The sequence below is a fragment of the Macrobrachium nipponense genome, chromosome 21 (assembly GCF_015104395.2).
Source record: "Macrobrachium nipponense isolate FS-2020 chromosome 21, ASM1510439v2, whole genome shotgun sequence".
Classification (NCBI taxonomy): Eukaryota; Metazoa; Arthropoda; class Malacostraca; order Decapoda; family Palaemonidae; genus Macrobrachium; species Macrobrachium nipponense.
This window is the reverse complement of record NC_087212.1, coordinates 28,137,257-28,154,349: the sequence shown is the minus strand read 5'-3', so window position 1 is coordinate 28,154,349 and position 17,093 is coordinate 28,137,257. Positions and strand designations below refer to the sequence as shown.

General features: G+C 38.9%; 1 protein-coding gene across 2 annotated transcripts in view; it reads left to right on the top strand.

The window, feature by feature from the left end:
* LOC135197869 (heparan sulfate glucosamine 3-O-sulfotransferase 1-like) overlaps positions 1 to 17,093 on the top strand; it is a 265,961-nt gene that overhangs the window by 194,130 nt on the left and 54,738 nt on the right. The gene's annotated exons all lie outside the window — the stretch shown is intronic.

Genomic DNA, 17,093 nt, shown 5'->3' with positions numbered 1-17,093 from the left:
CATTGCCTGATGTCACAAGACTGCCAAGCAGCCTACCTTTACGCCATTAGAAGAAGGATTTATCTCTGGATTTATAGCCTGCAGCTTTGAACGGCGTCACAATTCTTTATTATGGGTCTTATGACGTCAGGAAATGCGTTTCGGGTCCGGTAGGATGACCCATTGCTATGCTGATTGTTATTATTGTCGCAATGTTTCATCTAAGAAATTGAAAGAAATTGGTCTTCACGATATAGATTTTTGTAGTGATTTGGAGCTTTATTTGGTCTTACGCGTCCGTTCGTCCCCAAGTTGTTTGTTATTCCTTTTAATGTTGGTGTGAAATCATCGAAAGTGTTGCTGCCATTTCTTTAGATTTAGTGATATTGAACTTTGAACTGTTTGTTAGTCGTAACTGCAACTGGATATTGTCAAAAGTATTTAAACGTTCTTAGGAAAAATAAAGTTAAGAGTTTAAAGATCGTGATTTTCCTGACAGGTTGCTGTCCCTAGACTTGCCAGCTTTTGTTTTCAAAAGTCGATGTTGAAATGAAATCAATCCCCAGCCAATGTTGTGTCGGGTTCGAAATCCCTGAAACCTTTCCCTTGAAGTGGTTCTTGAATTTATTTATCTCCGCCTGTGGATTAATTTACTTGTCGGAGCAATGTCAAAGGTCATGCCAAGGTGTTTGCTGCGCTGGGAGAGAAATTGCTGCAATTTTAATATGGAAGAATTGGATCTATTGATTACCTGTTATTTCAAGAGATGGTTGGAAGTAACGCAAAGCCACTGCTGCCGTTAAACACATCTGTGAGATTCCTGGTCCTCTATTTTGTATGCTGCGAGAACTTCGCAGTTCCTAGAAAATATTAAAACAGCCTCTCGTGGCTAAGGAAGGCAGAGGACAAGGTGGTGTAACAGTTACATCTTTTGCGGTCTCCGTTTCTCTTTGCGCGACTTGGTTTTACTTTTGTCAGTCGTCTTAATGTGTTCTGTTTCTGAAACGCTTTCCTGACGTTGAATATGTTGATAAATTCTCGACTGAAGCTAGACCGTAGACGAGTAAGGCGAGGCGATCATCCTAGGAAGTAAATGCTTCCGATTCCTTAGCAAAGGCGTTCCCTCAGGACATCGCGTTATGCGCGGTGTATGGATCCCGGGCTATCGAATGGAAGAAAGGTACCTCATCTAACGGGACGACTAGACCAGGGATAGTGGGAATGAATAGGGCGGCGGTTGGATAATGGGGAAAAGGGTTAGCGTGGCATCTCAGCGCCAGCGAGGACGACTTTGCGTCACCGAGTGGTGGGGTTACCTTAGCCAGCGGCAAATTAACTGACGAAAAGTATAGAAATGAAAAGTAAAGTACCTAGGAGACATCAGGACATAGCTATGGGCGCCTCTCCCTTCCTCTTGACTCCTGCTAAGGGTTCCATAACAAGTTTGCGTATAATGATGATGGCCCTCGCCACCTGACACCTTGAAAGGGTTTGAGAACGACTTGTGGTTGGGACGCTTTTGTTACCCGTTGTTCGTTAACGCTGGTGTTACGCAAAAGTTATGGTTGCGTAAGAAACGATACCCACCGACCAAGAGGGAAGCTTTGGTGAGGTTTCCGCCTCCCCGGTACCCGGCAGTCTTCACCTTTGTCTCGTTTCATCATATTCTGTTCAGTGTTAAATGAATGCTCTGGGGAACCTTCATCGTCAGTTTGTGAGGAGGCGCAAAGTGAATATGTTGAGGCGCGCTTCTTCCCTTTTCCTTCACATGCAGAGCACTATGCTGCGGAAGTTGTCATTGGTCTTTCTTTCCCTTCCCTGGACTTCGCTCTGCTGTTTCATCGCTCGCTCGTTCCATTCTTTCCAAGCGACTCCGCTCTCCATTGAGCGGACCATGAACTCTGCCACTGGCAACCTGCTCCCTCCCTCTCGCTCCCCTGAACTGTGTCAGTGGGACTGGACTATTGAACTGTCGGGGAACTGAATGTCGATCTTTACGAGGAACGTTGGTGGCCGACGTTAAAGTTCACGCGACATGACGTTAATCGCGACCGTTATTACATCGTTTAGAATGCAAGCACTAAGAATTGTGTAATGTAGTTTGATTTCATCCTGAATCTAAAGAAAAGATGAAAGATTATTTTGCTTTTTGCTGTTATTCGCTCCGAGTAATTGTCTTGGATAAAAATATAAATAAGAAACTTGTTGGATGGATGTTTGCGTGACTTGTTACAAAATTACCGGTTGTGAAACGTCTTTGGGACTTAGGCTTGTCATTATCTTTGCTTGGCGATGTTTTGAAAGGACTTTCGCACCAAAAAACCTCTTATGTCTTTACGGTAATTGCCACTTCTGTTCTTTTATCCATTAGCTTTGATAATTTGCATCTTCGAGTGTTGGTGTTCTTTCAGTGTCTTTACCGTGGTATTCTATTTGTCATTCTCTGGTATCTGATTTTCCTCTTACACCTGAGTTTTGTGTTTGGTCAACACTTGTCAGGCAGTCGTTTTTTTTTTTTTTTTTTTTTTTTTGCCGGGCTTACTAGAATATTAGTTGCATCTTGGACGGATAAAAAGAGCAGCAACAGCAGTATTATTATCATCAAAGATATGATCCTTTACTAATGCACTTAGCCTTAGTATTTTTATAATTACTGTGTACAGGTTTTTATGGAAAGGGATTACTTTTCTTCTTCTTCTTCTTCTTCTTCTTCTTCTTCTTCTTCTTCTTCTTCTTCTTCTTCTTCTTCTTCTTCTTCTTCTTCTTTTCTTCTTCTTCTTATTATTATTAGTATTATTATTATTATTATTATTATTATTATTATTATTATTATTATTATTATCCTATTCTATTAATAGACTAGTTTCTTCCAGAGACACAAATGATCAGGAAAACTAGTTATTGCAGTTGAAAACTTTTATTAATGGTTGGGACTTCCCCTTTTCAAACTATTCTGTAACTCTTTTTCCAAAGATTTGCAGTTCTAACGAAGGTTTATTTTTTTCGGAGAGTTTCCCGCCAGGATCATGATTAACGAAAATTACTGTACTGTACTAATATCCCTTTGACGACCCTGGAATTAGTTTTTTTTTTTTTACATCGAACTGAAGAATTATATTTCTGAGGACATATGACAGGACAGCAGCCGACTATATAAATTAACACAAAGGAAGTGCACACTTCACAGATAGGCACACACTTCCCACGCACGCACTCAAACGCGCGCGCGTGGGACCGAAGATAAAAGGAAACGTGGGAGAGTCAAAAGCCTTTTGTTGCGTTTATCGTAACGACGAAAGCTTGTTACGTCTGTATACCGTTGCAATGAACCGGAAGTTACGGTCTTTTTTAAGCTCGCTCAAACACTGGGACGGATTTAATGGGTCCAAGAAGAAAAGAAGAATGTTCCTTTGGCCTTTGTGAGTTGGGCCACTTCCGGCTGAAAAATGATTTCCTCGTTAATTCTATTACTAATTGCTATAATGGATGACCTTGCACTAATGAGTTCCGTGTGGAATAACCTTAATCGTAACTGGTTTCAATTGAATTTTCAGATGTATATGTATACGTTCGATCTGAATTTTGGAAATAATTTCAAAGCCAGCGAGTTACAGAAGGTACAACAAACACTACAGCACCAACATTGAAACCTTAAAAAAGGAAATTAGTAGCTTTCTTCTGTTTCATGTAATGTAGCAGAGAATATTCATTTCCAATTCCACCATATTATCTTCAACTTGCTTTCATCTTCATACAAACAGGAGCACGCTTTGTTTCCTGTAATGGTTTCTTATTGTCGATCAAAAACACGATTAAGGCTTTGTATATAGTCTTATGTAACATTTTTTTAAACAGGCTTCTATAAATTTCTTTTGTATAGAAAAGTTTCATTCCTGTTTCCCCGACTTTGCCTAATTCTTCGTCAATATATTCTGCGCTTACAATGCCTATACTCCCGAAAGGTTCAATGAAAAAATATTGACTACGGCGCAGGTAATAATGTACTCATACAAAATTGCTCATTGGTTATTGAATAATCTATACTAAGACTGGCACATTTCCAAGGATTAATACATCGAGGAATGTTAGACTTTGTTTCCATATTTAGTGAGCATGTTCATTTATTATGCGTAAAGAAGATTCGCTTCAACAACACGCAGAATTATAGAATATCATCCTCGAATCGACACCATATCAACATAATGGTTTCTAATTAAGTATTTCTCTTTAAAAAACTCCGTTAATACGTTGGACAATAATGGTGACTGAACTAACCGCGACCATCGCACAAGTTTGTTGGTTAATTTCAGTACGAACGTGATTATTACAGTCATCAAGAGACAACTTAATTCGTGTGAAATGTTCTTCGTCTCAAGAGAAAGGGTATGATGTATTTCGTCGGTAGGAAAAGAAACATTACCAAATGGATTGTTTTAGAGGCACGAAATCCTGCCTGTACTTTCATGCTCTTTCCTGGCTCGGAAATTGATCCTTGGGATGAGTTCGCTACGCCATCCCTTTCTCCAGCCTGGGTGCGACCCTCCCGAGTTAACTAACAGTGACTCTCATTCATGACTTGGGTAACGTTAAGACGAATCTTATAGACTTTTCAGGAAATGGGCCTTAATGATTTTTTTCTTTTCCCCGACAGGGATCGATCTGTTAGTAAAGGTAATAACCTGAGTCACACACGCACACACACACATATATATATATATATATATATATATATATATATATATATGTATGTGTGTGTGTGTGTTTGTGTGTGTATGAAGTGAGTGGGGAACACAAATGCAGGGCTAAATATATATACTCAGTTAATATTTTAATTTAGTGTAAGCGTATTTGAAAATGTTGCAATGTCACTATTGGAAATTGATACTCCTCTTTGACATCATTCTGCTGAGGTAATTGTAAATAACAATTAAACTCTACAAATATTTGTCTCATTTGGTCGTTTTTAGACTTTTCATATATGCAAATGACATTTACTTTTATTGTATATATATTGTCATCGATTTTGGAAACTTTATTATATTTTTATATAATATATATATATATATATATATATATATATATATATATATATGTGTGTGTGTGTGTGTGTGTGTGTGTGTGTGTGTATGTATGTATGTATGTAAATGTTCGTTTGTTCAAAATCTTAAATCTCCGAAAGTTTTTAACCGATTGCTTTGAAATTTTGACACAGTATTGCTTTCGAATACGCGCGTTTTTATAATGGGGTTTCATCCTACCTCCCCCACCCCCCTCCGAAGGGGATGGGGGTGAGAAAGGATTTCCTGAAACGGAGCTGGTTCTGCCCGTGAAACGGGGCTAGTTATGCCCGTAGACATAGTTACTTTACGAATTTATCATACATAATTTCTGTATACATAAGACTTATCATTTGGAAAAGAATACTAAAGGGTAAACATCAATGACATCAAAGAGGGCGGAGTTTCAAAAGGGGGTTAACAGAGAGAGAATGAGAGGGAGAGGAAATGAGAGAGATTAGACGTGGTGTTTGGGAGAAGAAAGAAAGGAAAACGGAAAAAAGAGGATAGAGAGAGAGAGGGAGAGAGGGGAGAGAGAGATAGAGAGAGAGAGAGAGAGAGAGCGAGGTAAAGTTTGGAGACGAGAGAGAGAGAGAGAGAGAGAGAGAGAGAGAGAGAGAGCGGAGTAGAGGGGCTGTTAGGTAAGAGAAAGATGGAAAAAGTGAGAGAGAGAGAGAGTTGGTATTAGTGAGAAAAAGAAAGAGGGAAAGAGAGTAAGAGAAAGGAGCTTTCTCTTTTCTTTCTTTTCCATTCAACTAGACTGAGCCACAGCAACGCGTGGCCGGGTACAGCTAGTATATATTATATATTATATATATATATATACATATTTACTCTATATAGATAATATAATATTTCATATATATATATAGATATATATATATATAATATATATTATATATATATATATATAATATATATAATCGTTTTGCATATTCATGGTTCTACATGTGCGGTCTGTTTGTTTGTCCCTGAATAACCTTTTGACAAGTATGTATTATTTAGGTATGAATAATGGTTAATTATAGGAGGTTAAGGTAGTATGTTACGGTACATAATTCATATCTCTCTCTCTCTCTCTCTCTTTTCCCTTGAACCCTGGAGGAAATGTCGCCATGCCCGTATTACTTCCATTACAATAAAGGTAAATAAACCTTTAATCATCAGTAATTAGTCTTAACCATTCTTCACATATTCAATTCCTGTTAGAGACCCAAACGTTTGTCTAGCGTCCGTCATTTGACTCCTTTCATTTGCAGTTCGGTCCCGGTCTTTATTCTCGCGCTCCTCGACGACTTCCTCTTCTTTTCCCTCCCTTTTCCCTCTTTCGTTGTTGTGCTTCCCTTGGTGTCGCTCCTCCGCCGACATTTAGCGGAGATTGCCAAAGACTTGATCATGTCGTTGAGGAAAATGATTTTCGCATAGCTCTCCCAATAAAAATATCTTATAGTATTATCGTATTATAAATGGATTTGTACTCTACGTTGATAAGTAAATTGGAGATAAATTTATCATTTTCCCTCTTCTTGAGCAGTGTTGGCCAGATCAGTTAGCAACAGCAGCAGCAGTAGTAGTAGCAGTAGTACTAGTATAGTCTAAAGATTGGCATTAATATTTTTTTTTACTAGTGTCCTATATCGATATTTTTCCATACTGTGGCTAGACATTTGGATTCTGTAACAAACACACACACACACACACACACACACACACTACTATCCGTTTCATTTTCCCGAGTGATTCAAACGAAGCAGAATTAATTGGGGGGAGAGAGAGGAAGGAAGTGACACTCGGGTGCATGACATCAGCGCGCGTCTTTTCCCACTTGAATCGATTCGTTGTAATAAGTCCCGAAGAAAACCCGGAACTTTATTTGCGGAAGCAGTTCCAAACACTCCGTCGTCCTCGCATTAAAGTTGAAAGTCCATTGCTCAACTGAGACATGCACAATTTATTCGCGATAAATTGCGGAGCTGTTTGCGTGTGAATTGGGTGTTTTGCATTGGATGCAACTGACAGAAGTGTGTTTTTATGAAAGTCAGCCTAGTAGACAAGAGATATATGAAATGATGTCTGTTTCAGTCAGTCATAGCAATGCAGTTGGGTAACCAGATGGCCTTCTTACGTCGAATTAGAGCGTACGCACTCGTCTTGCTCCCGAGAACGTGCGCACACACGCTCACCATCCGCACAGGTGAATCCGTAACCTCCTCCCCTGACTGGAGAAGAAGCAGATGCATTCTAGACGGAATTAATCACCAACTTGGGTCGAGAGCACAGCTCCCAGATGGGGTCTCAAGCGAACCCAATGCAAAGGATGAAATTAAAAAAGATGGAGGTTGCTGAAGGCAGCATTGCAGGTTAGGGCGAAAGGGAAGGGGGGGGGCGGAGAAGGGAGGGGGGTGGTGTTCATTTGGGTGGGTGGGAGCAGAGTGAAGGAAAGGTTCCACGAATGATGGAAAGGTTGATGTTGGAGATTGGTCTGAGAGAGAGAGAGAGAGAGAGAGAGGGAGAGGGGTAGGAAAAGTGGATGAATTGAGGTTATTTTTGTTAAAAGGAAAAGTATTTGCATGTCCAAGTTGAGAAGCAATTAGCCTTTGCCGGAGTTCTTCGTCATCATCTTAAGAATACCACGTCAGATTGCGTGCCCCACTTGAGATAATTGCAGCATACCAGCGCTTTTCCTTTTATATTAAACGAAACCATTATATATGTACAGGGTATATATATATTATATTATATATATATATATATAGATATATATATATATATATATATAATAATTATATATATATATATATATCTATATATATAATCTATATATATATACATATATCGTGTGTATGTGTGTATTTCGGGACATTCATTTCATCTTACTTGCTTCTTTCGTTACATATGTATGAATGAATGTATGAGTTCGCCTAGAGATGCATATCCAGAGGTGCATTAAACTCAGTATTATCTACTAATGGGCTTAACGGAGTACTAAACTAATTAGCGTTTATTGGCAAGTCTTAAATGCATTTACTTTCATAAGAATTTTACAGCGCTAAAAAAAAGGAGACCGGATGCATACACAGCTATACTGTCTTGTAATGCGCTTTTTTATTTATATTCTATGTGTAGTGTTAATTTGTTTGATTTGTTACATTGTATTTTTTTCATACATTTTTATAATTCGCACGTTTATTTTATTCAGTATCTCTTTATTTTTAAATATACAGTCAACGTGGCTGTATAGATGAATGCCATGAGTAGTTCTCATTTTACTGAACTTTTCAACTACCATCAATATTAATGCTATCAATTCAATTATCCTTATTTAATATATCCTAGTCACGTAGGGAGGGACGGGGTGAGGGAGCCAGCCCAACTCAGTGCCTATCCGTAGCACACCTGTCAAGACCAATTATGAAATTAACCGTTCATACAGAAACAGCTCGGAGTCTCATTAGAAACAGCGACCCCGACTAGGGATTAAGCCGAGGATAAGAAAAAGACTAATAATATGTATGCTTTTTACGTATATCTATTTTCTGATTTTTATATAGTTACTTTATAATTGTTTTTTTTTTTATTAGAACTTCTCTCCCAGTTTTTTACATTTTCAGAGAGATAACACAAAACCATCTGACAATTTGAAATCTGTATAGAATATCCAGAAAAATGGATACAAGGGATCCGAATAAGCTGGCTTTGTCCGAAATATATAGTTTTATTTTGGTCGTGAAAAGTCGCGAGAGGCTCTTTTCCTCCAAATTCCGAAGGCAGATTTTTTTTTTTAATTCATACCGTAAGCACCAAATTGCTAATATAACGTTATGACTTTACAGTGAGGTGAAATGTGCTCATTTGACAACGGTCTATGGCGCGTTAACTTCCTCGAGCTGTAAATGACTGACCACTTATCTACTTTTTGATATAAGAAGGACTCTGAGCAGAATTGGAATCGACCTCCTTAGTTACTCCTCTGCTTTCCCCTAAAACGAATGGTTAGGAATTAGGAATAAAGTTTCCATCAGCTCGTACGCCTCAAATGCCGCTCATTCCAGCGCTTTTTTTTCATATTTTTTAGAATCAGAAAACAGACGCTGATTAAATAACCTTGTAAGATTCAGCAGTTTTTAAAACTGCCATTGTCATGGAAACGTTCAGATTCGAGGTTTTGCTAAATTATTATTGACAAAAAAAAAAGATAAAAATGAAAATCTTCGCCGAAACTAGGACCCACTTTCTTAAACGAGATTTTTCTGGTAGAGGAAGTATTTCCTGGCCAAAGGAAAATATTACAGTACCCAGACTCATACGCGCACACACGCGCGCTCACACTCACGATATTTTAGGAACTTCTGCGGCCGGCCGTATATTCCCTCATAAGAGAAACCAAAGAAATTGGAATGAAAATATGTCCTTCCTCCTTGCCAGGAGGTTGGGAATGTGCCCCCAAGGATGCTGTGGAGAGTGAGACGTCATTTATTTAGGTTTTTAATGCTGGTCCCAAAGAGCTCTCTCTCTCTCTCTCTCTCTCTCTCTCTCTCTCTCTCTCTCTCTCTCTCTCTCTCTCTCTCTCTCTGGGCTCTCTCTCTCAGGGTAAAGGCCATGCTTTTGCATCATTGATTCCTCTTTTTTTTATTCCTTCCTTGTCCATTAGATGGTAACGATGTTATTCTGGGTAAATGTCGGTTTGTAGTATGCTCCATCACCAGTATTTATTTCAACACGTCGCGGTTTCTGTCTTGGTTGTAGTTATGCTCAGAATTCTTCTTTTTACTCTTCTTCTTCTTCTTAGCTTAATCCCCAGTCAGGTTCGCTGTTTTTGAATGAGTCCACTCCAGCTGTTTCTATCTTGAACGACTCCAGCTTTGGAAATTATCATGTTAAAAATCTGACACTATGCAGGTGTGAATGAGAAAAGTTTTCGATTTGTAATCCTTTTTAAACAGATGCATAAGAAAAAAAATGGTTGCCTGCTTAACGTATGTGTTTACTTATCTGTTTAGAAGCAGCACCGAACAAATGACGATCTTCAGCTGAATGGCTGGAGATGAATATGTAAACATTTCGGAGACCTGTAAAGCCAAGGAATTCAAATCGTAATGATTTTGTCTACATGGAGATCTTTTTCTTGTATAACTCCCTGTGTTGCGAGATGTTATGCGTACTTATGTGCTCTCGCAATTTGACCTAGTTTTTTATGATGTTAACTCTCTCTCTCATGTACCCATTTAAAAATGATTGAATAAAACACCTGTATTTATTTTTTGCCCTTACGCGCCTTGGTGGGTTTGTCGTCCCATAGAAAAATCTGCCTGATACGATTCTCTTTCAGTTCAGTCGTTTAAGCTGAAGAATATTCAAGTTGAATGATAAACATAATATTTGGATTTAAGTAACAATTATTAGTCCATCGCATGCAACGGATTATTCACGATCAGTATTACAGGATCCCCTGACGCAACTGACACGTTGCAGGTATTCTTAAGAATAACTCTTATCATGTACCTACTCCAAGGCATCAAATCTCCATTCTTTCTCGTCATCAGATGATCGCCAAAATCGCTCTATCCATCTAGCATATGACTTTCTTCATTCTGCCTTGGTTATTATTGTCACGATTGTGGGTTGACCTCATTTTTCGTGCTAACGTTTGACGTAATGATGAATATCATGAAACAACAACATTTTAAAAATTCCAATGATAGAAAGTTAATAATCTTCCGTTGTAGTCGTGTCCGTGTGAAATTCAATTTTCTCTCTCTCTCTCTCTCTCTCTCTCTCTCTCTCTCTCTCTCTCTCTCTCTCTCACTCAGTATTTCTGTGCCGCTTTTCGCTTTTTCTTTTTTACTTTCAAATAGTTGGAGGCAAGAAAAGAAGTTGCGTGGCGTTCAAGCGGCGTTATAGTCGACTGAAACAGCTGTACTGGGAAAGCAAAGAAAAGGAGAGTTTCCACACAGCATTTTCCTTTCAAAGGTCCTTTTAAGAACCTCATTGAAGGCCGGAGATGTTTTAAAAACAGTTTCTCAGGTTTTCTCTCTTGCTGCAGGTTTTTGTTATTGCCGACACTGTTGTGTCGTGTTTATTTTATGAGATATCTTTTTTTTTTATTATTATTATTATTTCACCATTAGCTATATGGTAAGATATTCATTTTGTTCAGCCGAGCTGTTACTTCTTAAACAGTCAGTCCTGAAAGTGTTATGAACTAACGATTCTTCCCCCTTCGTGTACTTAACTTTTTTCATTTAGTACTTTTATTTTGCGAGCTGTTGTGGTTTTGGCTTCACTAAACAATATGAACGCTTAGCGTTTTGGTTTGGTCAACTTTCTCTTTCCACATCCAAAATCTTTCATTAGGTTTCATTGTTTTTCAGTGATATTAACGAAGCTTTTCCTTTTAGGAAAGGGATTTGCGACATATTGGCTGAATGCAAGCAAAATAATTACACAGTAACTATACTCAAATGTATGTATGTATGGATGTATAAATATATAAACGTATTATATGTACACACGCGCACACTCACATCATATATATATATATATATATATATATATATATATATATAGTATATATATATATATATATATATATATATATATATATATATATATATATATATATATATATAGAGAGAGAGAGAGAGAGAGAGAGAGAGAGAGAGAGAGAGAGAGAGAGAGACGTTTACTATTTTTTTTCCAGATAATTTTCAGTGTCCTTAAAGTCAGTAATGTCTGGATTAATTAGAACGCTATGAAGTGTTGAGCCGAGATAAGACGGGTTATCAGTTGTTTGTCGATGGAGTAACATCGGAGTTAACAGCGAGAATGCGATAAAGGGCATCATTCGTTCTTCGAATAATAGAAAAGTATCTTCGGAGAGGTTTGTTTGCAAAGTTCGTTGCCTTTTGGCTTGTTCCTTCGAATGTTTTTTTTTCTGGTTGTGAATATTATTATAATAATAATAATAATAATAATAATAATAATAATAATAATTGACTGGTTAAGCAACATTGGGGCTGGTCAGTCGTTGGATGGGTGACCGCTCTCCTCGGCGTTGATTCCTTGGGAAAGAATCTTTACCATAATTTCCTCAGTCTACTCAGCTGTAAATGAGTACCAATTCCTGATGGGGTAGGGTCCAGCAATGGGTTAAATAGCAAAATTCAGCTATGATGGAGAGAAATGAAGATTAAACGACAACGACGTAATTGGAACCTCTGGCAACAGAGGAGCTTCGTCCGGCAACCAGGTATTCAGCCCAATTGAAGGGGAAGACGGTCAGGTACTTGGAGGTCGTCATCCAGCAACTGACCACCACAACGACAGTAACCAACAACCAGAGACTGGAGCTACAGAAGCAATCCAGAGGAAGAAATGGACGAGAGAAGAAAATAAGGAAATATGGAGATGCTACATCAGAAGCAACCCGACGGAGAGAGGATATAGAAGAAGGTTGGTCAGCATCTGGAATGAGAGGAATAACACCCCCCAAACAGAGCAGAGGTTGGCAGACCAAGTAAGGGACATAAAGAAAAAGAACTGGCTCTCCCCAACAGAAAGAGAGGAACTCGAAAAGGAAATGACGTACGGCAACGAATTACAAGAAGACGAACTGAGAGATGATGCCACAGAAGACGACAGGGATGAGGAGGTACCAAACAACGACACACGAGGAAACACCGACGAAGTAACAGACAGGACGGAATGGGTAGAAAAGATCAGACAATGGATGAAGCCAAACACAGAGAGAACAAAGATTCCCTACATGAAAGCCTACAACACCAAGAAATTAAGGGAGAAAACAAGTGATGTCATTGAAATAAAGAGACTAATACACACCACCAATATCACAGAAACAAATAACTTGACATATGCAGGAGCAAGATTAGTAGCAGAACTGATGGGGACACGAACACCAACACCACCAGCACAACCAACCCAATAGAAACCAAAACAGCAACCGCCTTGGAAAAGGCGCCTGGAAAAGCAAATCATGGTGATGAGATCTGACTTGAATAAACTGAAAGAGATGGCAGAAAAAAGGCTAAGAAGCAAGAAAACAAGGGAGGAACTGAACGAGAAATACAAAGTACACGATAGGGGACTAAACAACACAATAGAGGATGTAAAACAGAGGCTTAAGGCCAAGGCACATAAGATCCAACGATACATGAACAGGAATAAGGGATACCAACAGAACAAACTATTCGGAACCAACCAGAAAAGACTATACAGCCAACTAAGAAGAGAAGACAACCACTAAGAAATTCCTGAAGCCGAACCAAGTAAGAGACTCAGGGAAAACATTTGGAGCAATCCGGTGTCACACAACAAACATGCAACATGGCTCCAGGAAGTCAAGGCAGAAGAAACAGGGAGAATAAAACAAAGATTCACTGACATTACGACAGACACAGTCAGACACCAACTAAAGAAAATGCCCAACTGGAAAGCCCCAGGTCCCGATGAAGTCCATGGATATTGGCTCAAAAACTTCAAGGACCTACACCCAAGAATAGCAGAACAACTCCAGCATTGTATCACAAATCACCATGCGCCCAAATGGATGACCACAGGAAGAACATCCTTAGTCCAGAAAGACAAGAGTAAGGGAAATATAGCCAGTAACTACAGGCCTATCACCTGCCTACCAATAATGTGGAAGTTACTAACAGGTATCAGCGAAAGGCTATACAACTACCTAGACTCCTAGAGGATACAAACACCATCCCCCACCAACAGAAAGGCTGCAGAAGGAAGTGTAGGGGCACAAAAGACCAGCTCCGATAGACAAAATGGTAATGAAGAGCAGTAAGAGAAGGAAAACCAACCTAAGCATGGCATGGATAGACTATAAGAAAGCTTTCGACATGATACCACACACATGGCTAATAGAATGCCTGAAAATATATGGGGCAGAGGAAAACACCATCAGCTTCCTCAAAAATACAATGCGCAACTGGAATACAATACTTACAAGCTCTGGAATAAGACTAGCAGAGGTTAATATCAGGAGAGGGATCTTCCAGGGCGACTCACTGTCCCCACTACTCTTCGTAGTAGCCGTGATTCCCATGACAAAAGTACTGCAGAAGATGGATGCTGGGTACCAACTCAAGAAAAGAGGCAACAGAATTAACCATCTGATGTTCATGGACGACATCAAGCTGTATGGTAAGAGCATCAAGGAAATAGATACCCTAATCCAGACTGTAAGGATTGTATCTGGGGACATCAGGATGGAGTTTGAAATAGAAAAAGGCGCCTTAGTCAACATACAAAAGGGCAAAGTAACAAGGACTGAAGGGATAAAGCTGCCAGATGGGAGCAACATCAAACACATAGATGAGACGGGATACAAATACCTGGGAATAATGGAAGGAGGGGATATAAAACACCAAGAGATGAAGGGCACGATCAGGAAAGAATATATGCAGAGACTCAAGGCGATACTCAAGTCAAAACTCAACGCCGGAAATATGATAAAAGCCATAAACACATGGGCAGTGCCAGTAATCAGATACAACGCAGGAATAGTGGAATGGACGAAGGCAGACCTCCGCAACATAGACCAGAAAACTAGGAAACATATGACAATACACAAAGCACTACACCCAAGAGCAAATACGGACAGACTATACATAACACGAAAGGAAGGAGGGAGAGGACTACTAAGCATAGAGGACTGCATCAACATCGAGAACAGAACACTGGGGCAATATCTGAAAACCAGTGAAGACGAGTGGCTCAAGAGTGCATGGGAAGAAGGACTGATAAAAGTAGATGAAGACCCACAAATATACAGAGACAGGAGAATGACAAACAGAACAGAGGAATGGCATAACAAACCAATGCACGGACAATACATGAGACAGACTAAAGAACTGGCCAGCGATGACACATAGCAATGGTTACAGAGGGGAGAGCTCAAGAAGGAAACTGAAGGAATGATAACAGCGGCACAAGATCAGGCCCTAAGAACCAGATATATCCAAAGAACGATAGGTGGAAATAACATCTCTCCCATATGTAGGAAGTGCAATACGAAAAATGTGACCATAAACCACATAGCAAGCGAATGTCCGGCACTTGCATAGAACCAGTACAAAAAGAGGCATGATTCAGTAGCAAAAGCCCTCCACTGGAGCCTGTGCAAGAAACATCAGCTACCTTGCAGTAATAAGTGGTATGAGCACCAGCCTGAAAGAGTGATAGAAAACGATCAGGCAAAGATCCTCTGGGACTATGGTATCAGAACAGATAGGGTGATACGTGCAAACAGACCAGACGTGACGTTGATTGACAAAATCAAGAAGAAAGTATCACTCATTGATGTCGCAATACCATGGGACACTAGAGTTGAAGAAAAAGAAAGGGAAAAAATGGATAAGTATCAAGACCTGAAAATAGAAATAAGAAAGATATGGGATATGCCAGTGGAAATTGTACCCATAATCATAGGAACACTAGGCACGATCCCAAGATCCCTGAAAAAGAATCTGGAAAAACTAGAGGCTGAAGTAGCTCCAGGACTCATGCAGAAGAGTGTGATCCTAGAAACGGCGCACATAGTAAGAAGAATGATGGACTCCTAAGGAGGCAGGATGCAACCCGGAACCCCACACTATAAATGCCACCCAGTCGAATTGGAGGACTGTGATAAAGCAAAAAAAAAAAAAATGATAATAATAAAAATAATAAAATGTAAGATATGCACTTTACATAACACTGTCTAAATTTTGAAAGTCTACCTTTTACCCTCGAGAAACTTTTTTATTGACAGACATTAATATGACACTCGTAAGACTGTTCCTCTTTTAGTTAACTTATAGTCCTTTTTATTACGTAACTGTGACGTCACTGCTTGCATAAGACGACGCATTAACAATTAATTTGATTCACGTGTAGAATTCTCAAAATAAACAAACTTCCTTGTTATGAACGGTCCATTGCATTATAGCCATCGCATTGACCTTCATCATGATATATTTGTATATATATATATATCTATATATATATATAGATATATATATATAATATATATATATATATGTGTGTGTGTGTGTAGTGTGTGTGTGTGTGTGTGTGTGTGTGTGTGTGTGTGTGTGCTGGAAAATATTGACCACCACATATGCATGTGCCTGTACGTGGATCGATCCCACAAGAAGACGGACTTATTATCAACAAAAAAAGTTCCCCTTCGGTTAACATATATGAAAATATATAACGTTCCGAGGTGGAGCGAATTGGACATTGGACATTTGTAGCATAATGCTTGTATTTGAATCACGGTGATGTGAAAAAATTCATATATATATATATATATATATATATAATATCTATATATATATATATATAAATAATATATATATTATATAATATATATACATATTAGATATATTATATATATGTGTGTGTATGTGTGTGTGTGTGTGTGTGTGTGAGAGAGAGAGAGAGAGAGAGAGAGAGAGAGAGAGAGATCATCGTCGGAATTATATTATTAATAAAAATCACTATTATCACACGAATTAACCATGGGTTCTTCATGAAAAAGTGAAGTAATAATATTTCATTACAGTTAGTTCACACGATCGTTTCGTTGTTGCCGAATAATATTAACAGTTTACGAAAGAAATCTCTCTATATTTTGACTTTCATAATAGTTTCCTTTTAAATCGGGCGCTTCCGTAGTTAAGAAACGTTCGTATGTCATCGCTGACGGTCGACGTGATTATCGAAACGTTTTGCTCGTTTGCAGACGGAAAGGCAAATTCATGAATGGTTTGATTATAAGCACCGTAGTAAGTCATCCTCCTCTCACCTGCGTAGAAAATCAAGGTCACTCACTACTACAAAACGGGGTGATTCACAGGTGAACTTCAGGTGTAGCCTCCCACCTTTGCTTGTAAGGCTGTTACTTACGATCTGACGTCATTACGTTAAACGTTGTAATTATGCAAAAAGTTCTGTAGTGACGACTGTGTATGCATGAACGAATGAGAATGAAATAGCCAGTCATGACCCCGCTACCCTACTTCCCCAATTACAATCCCTTCT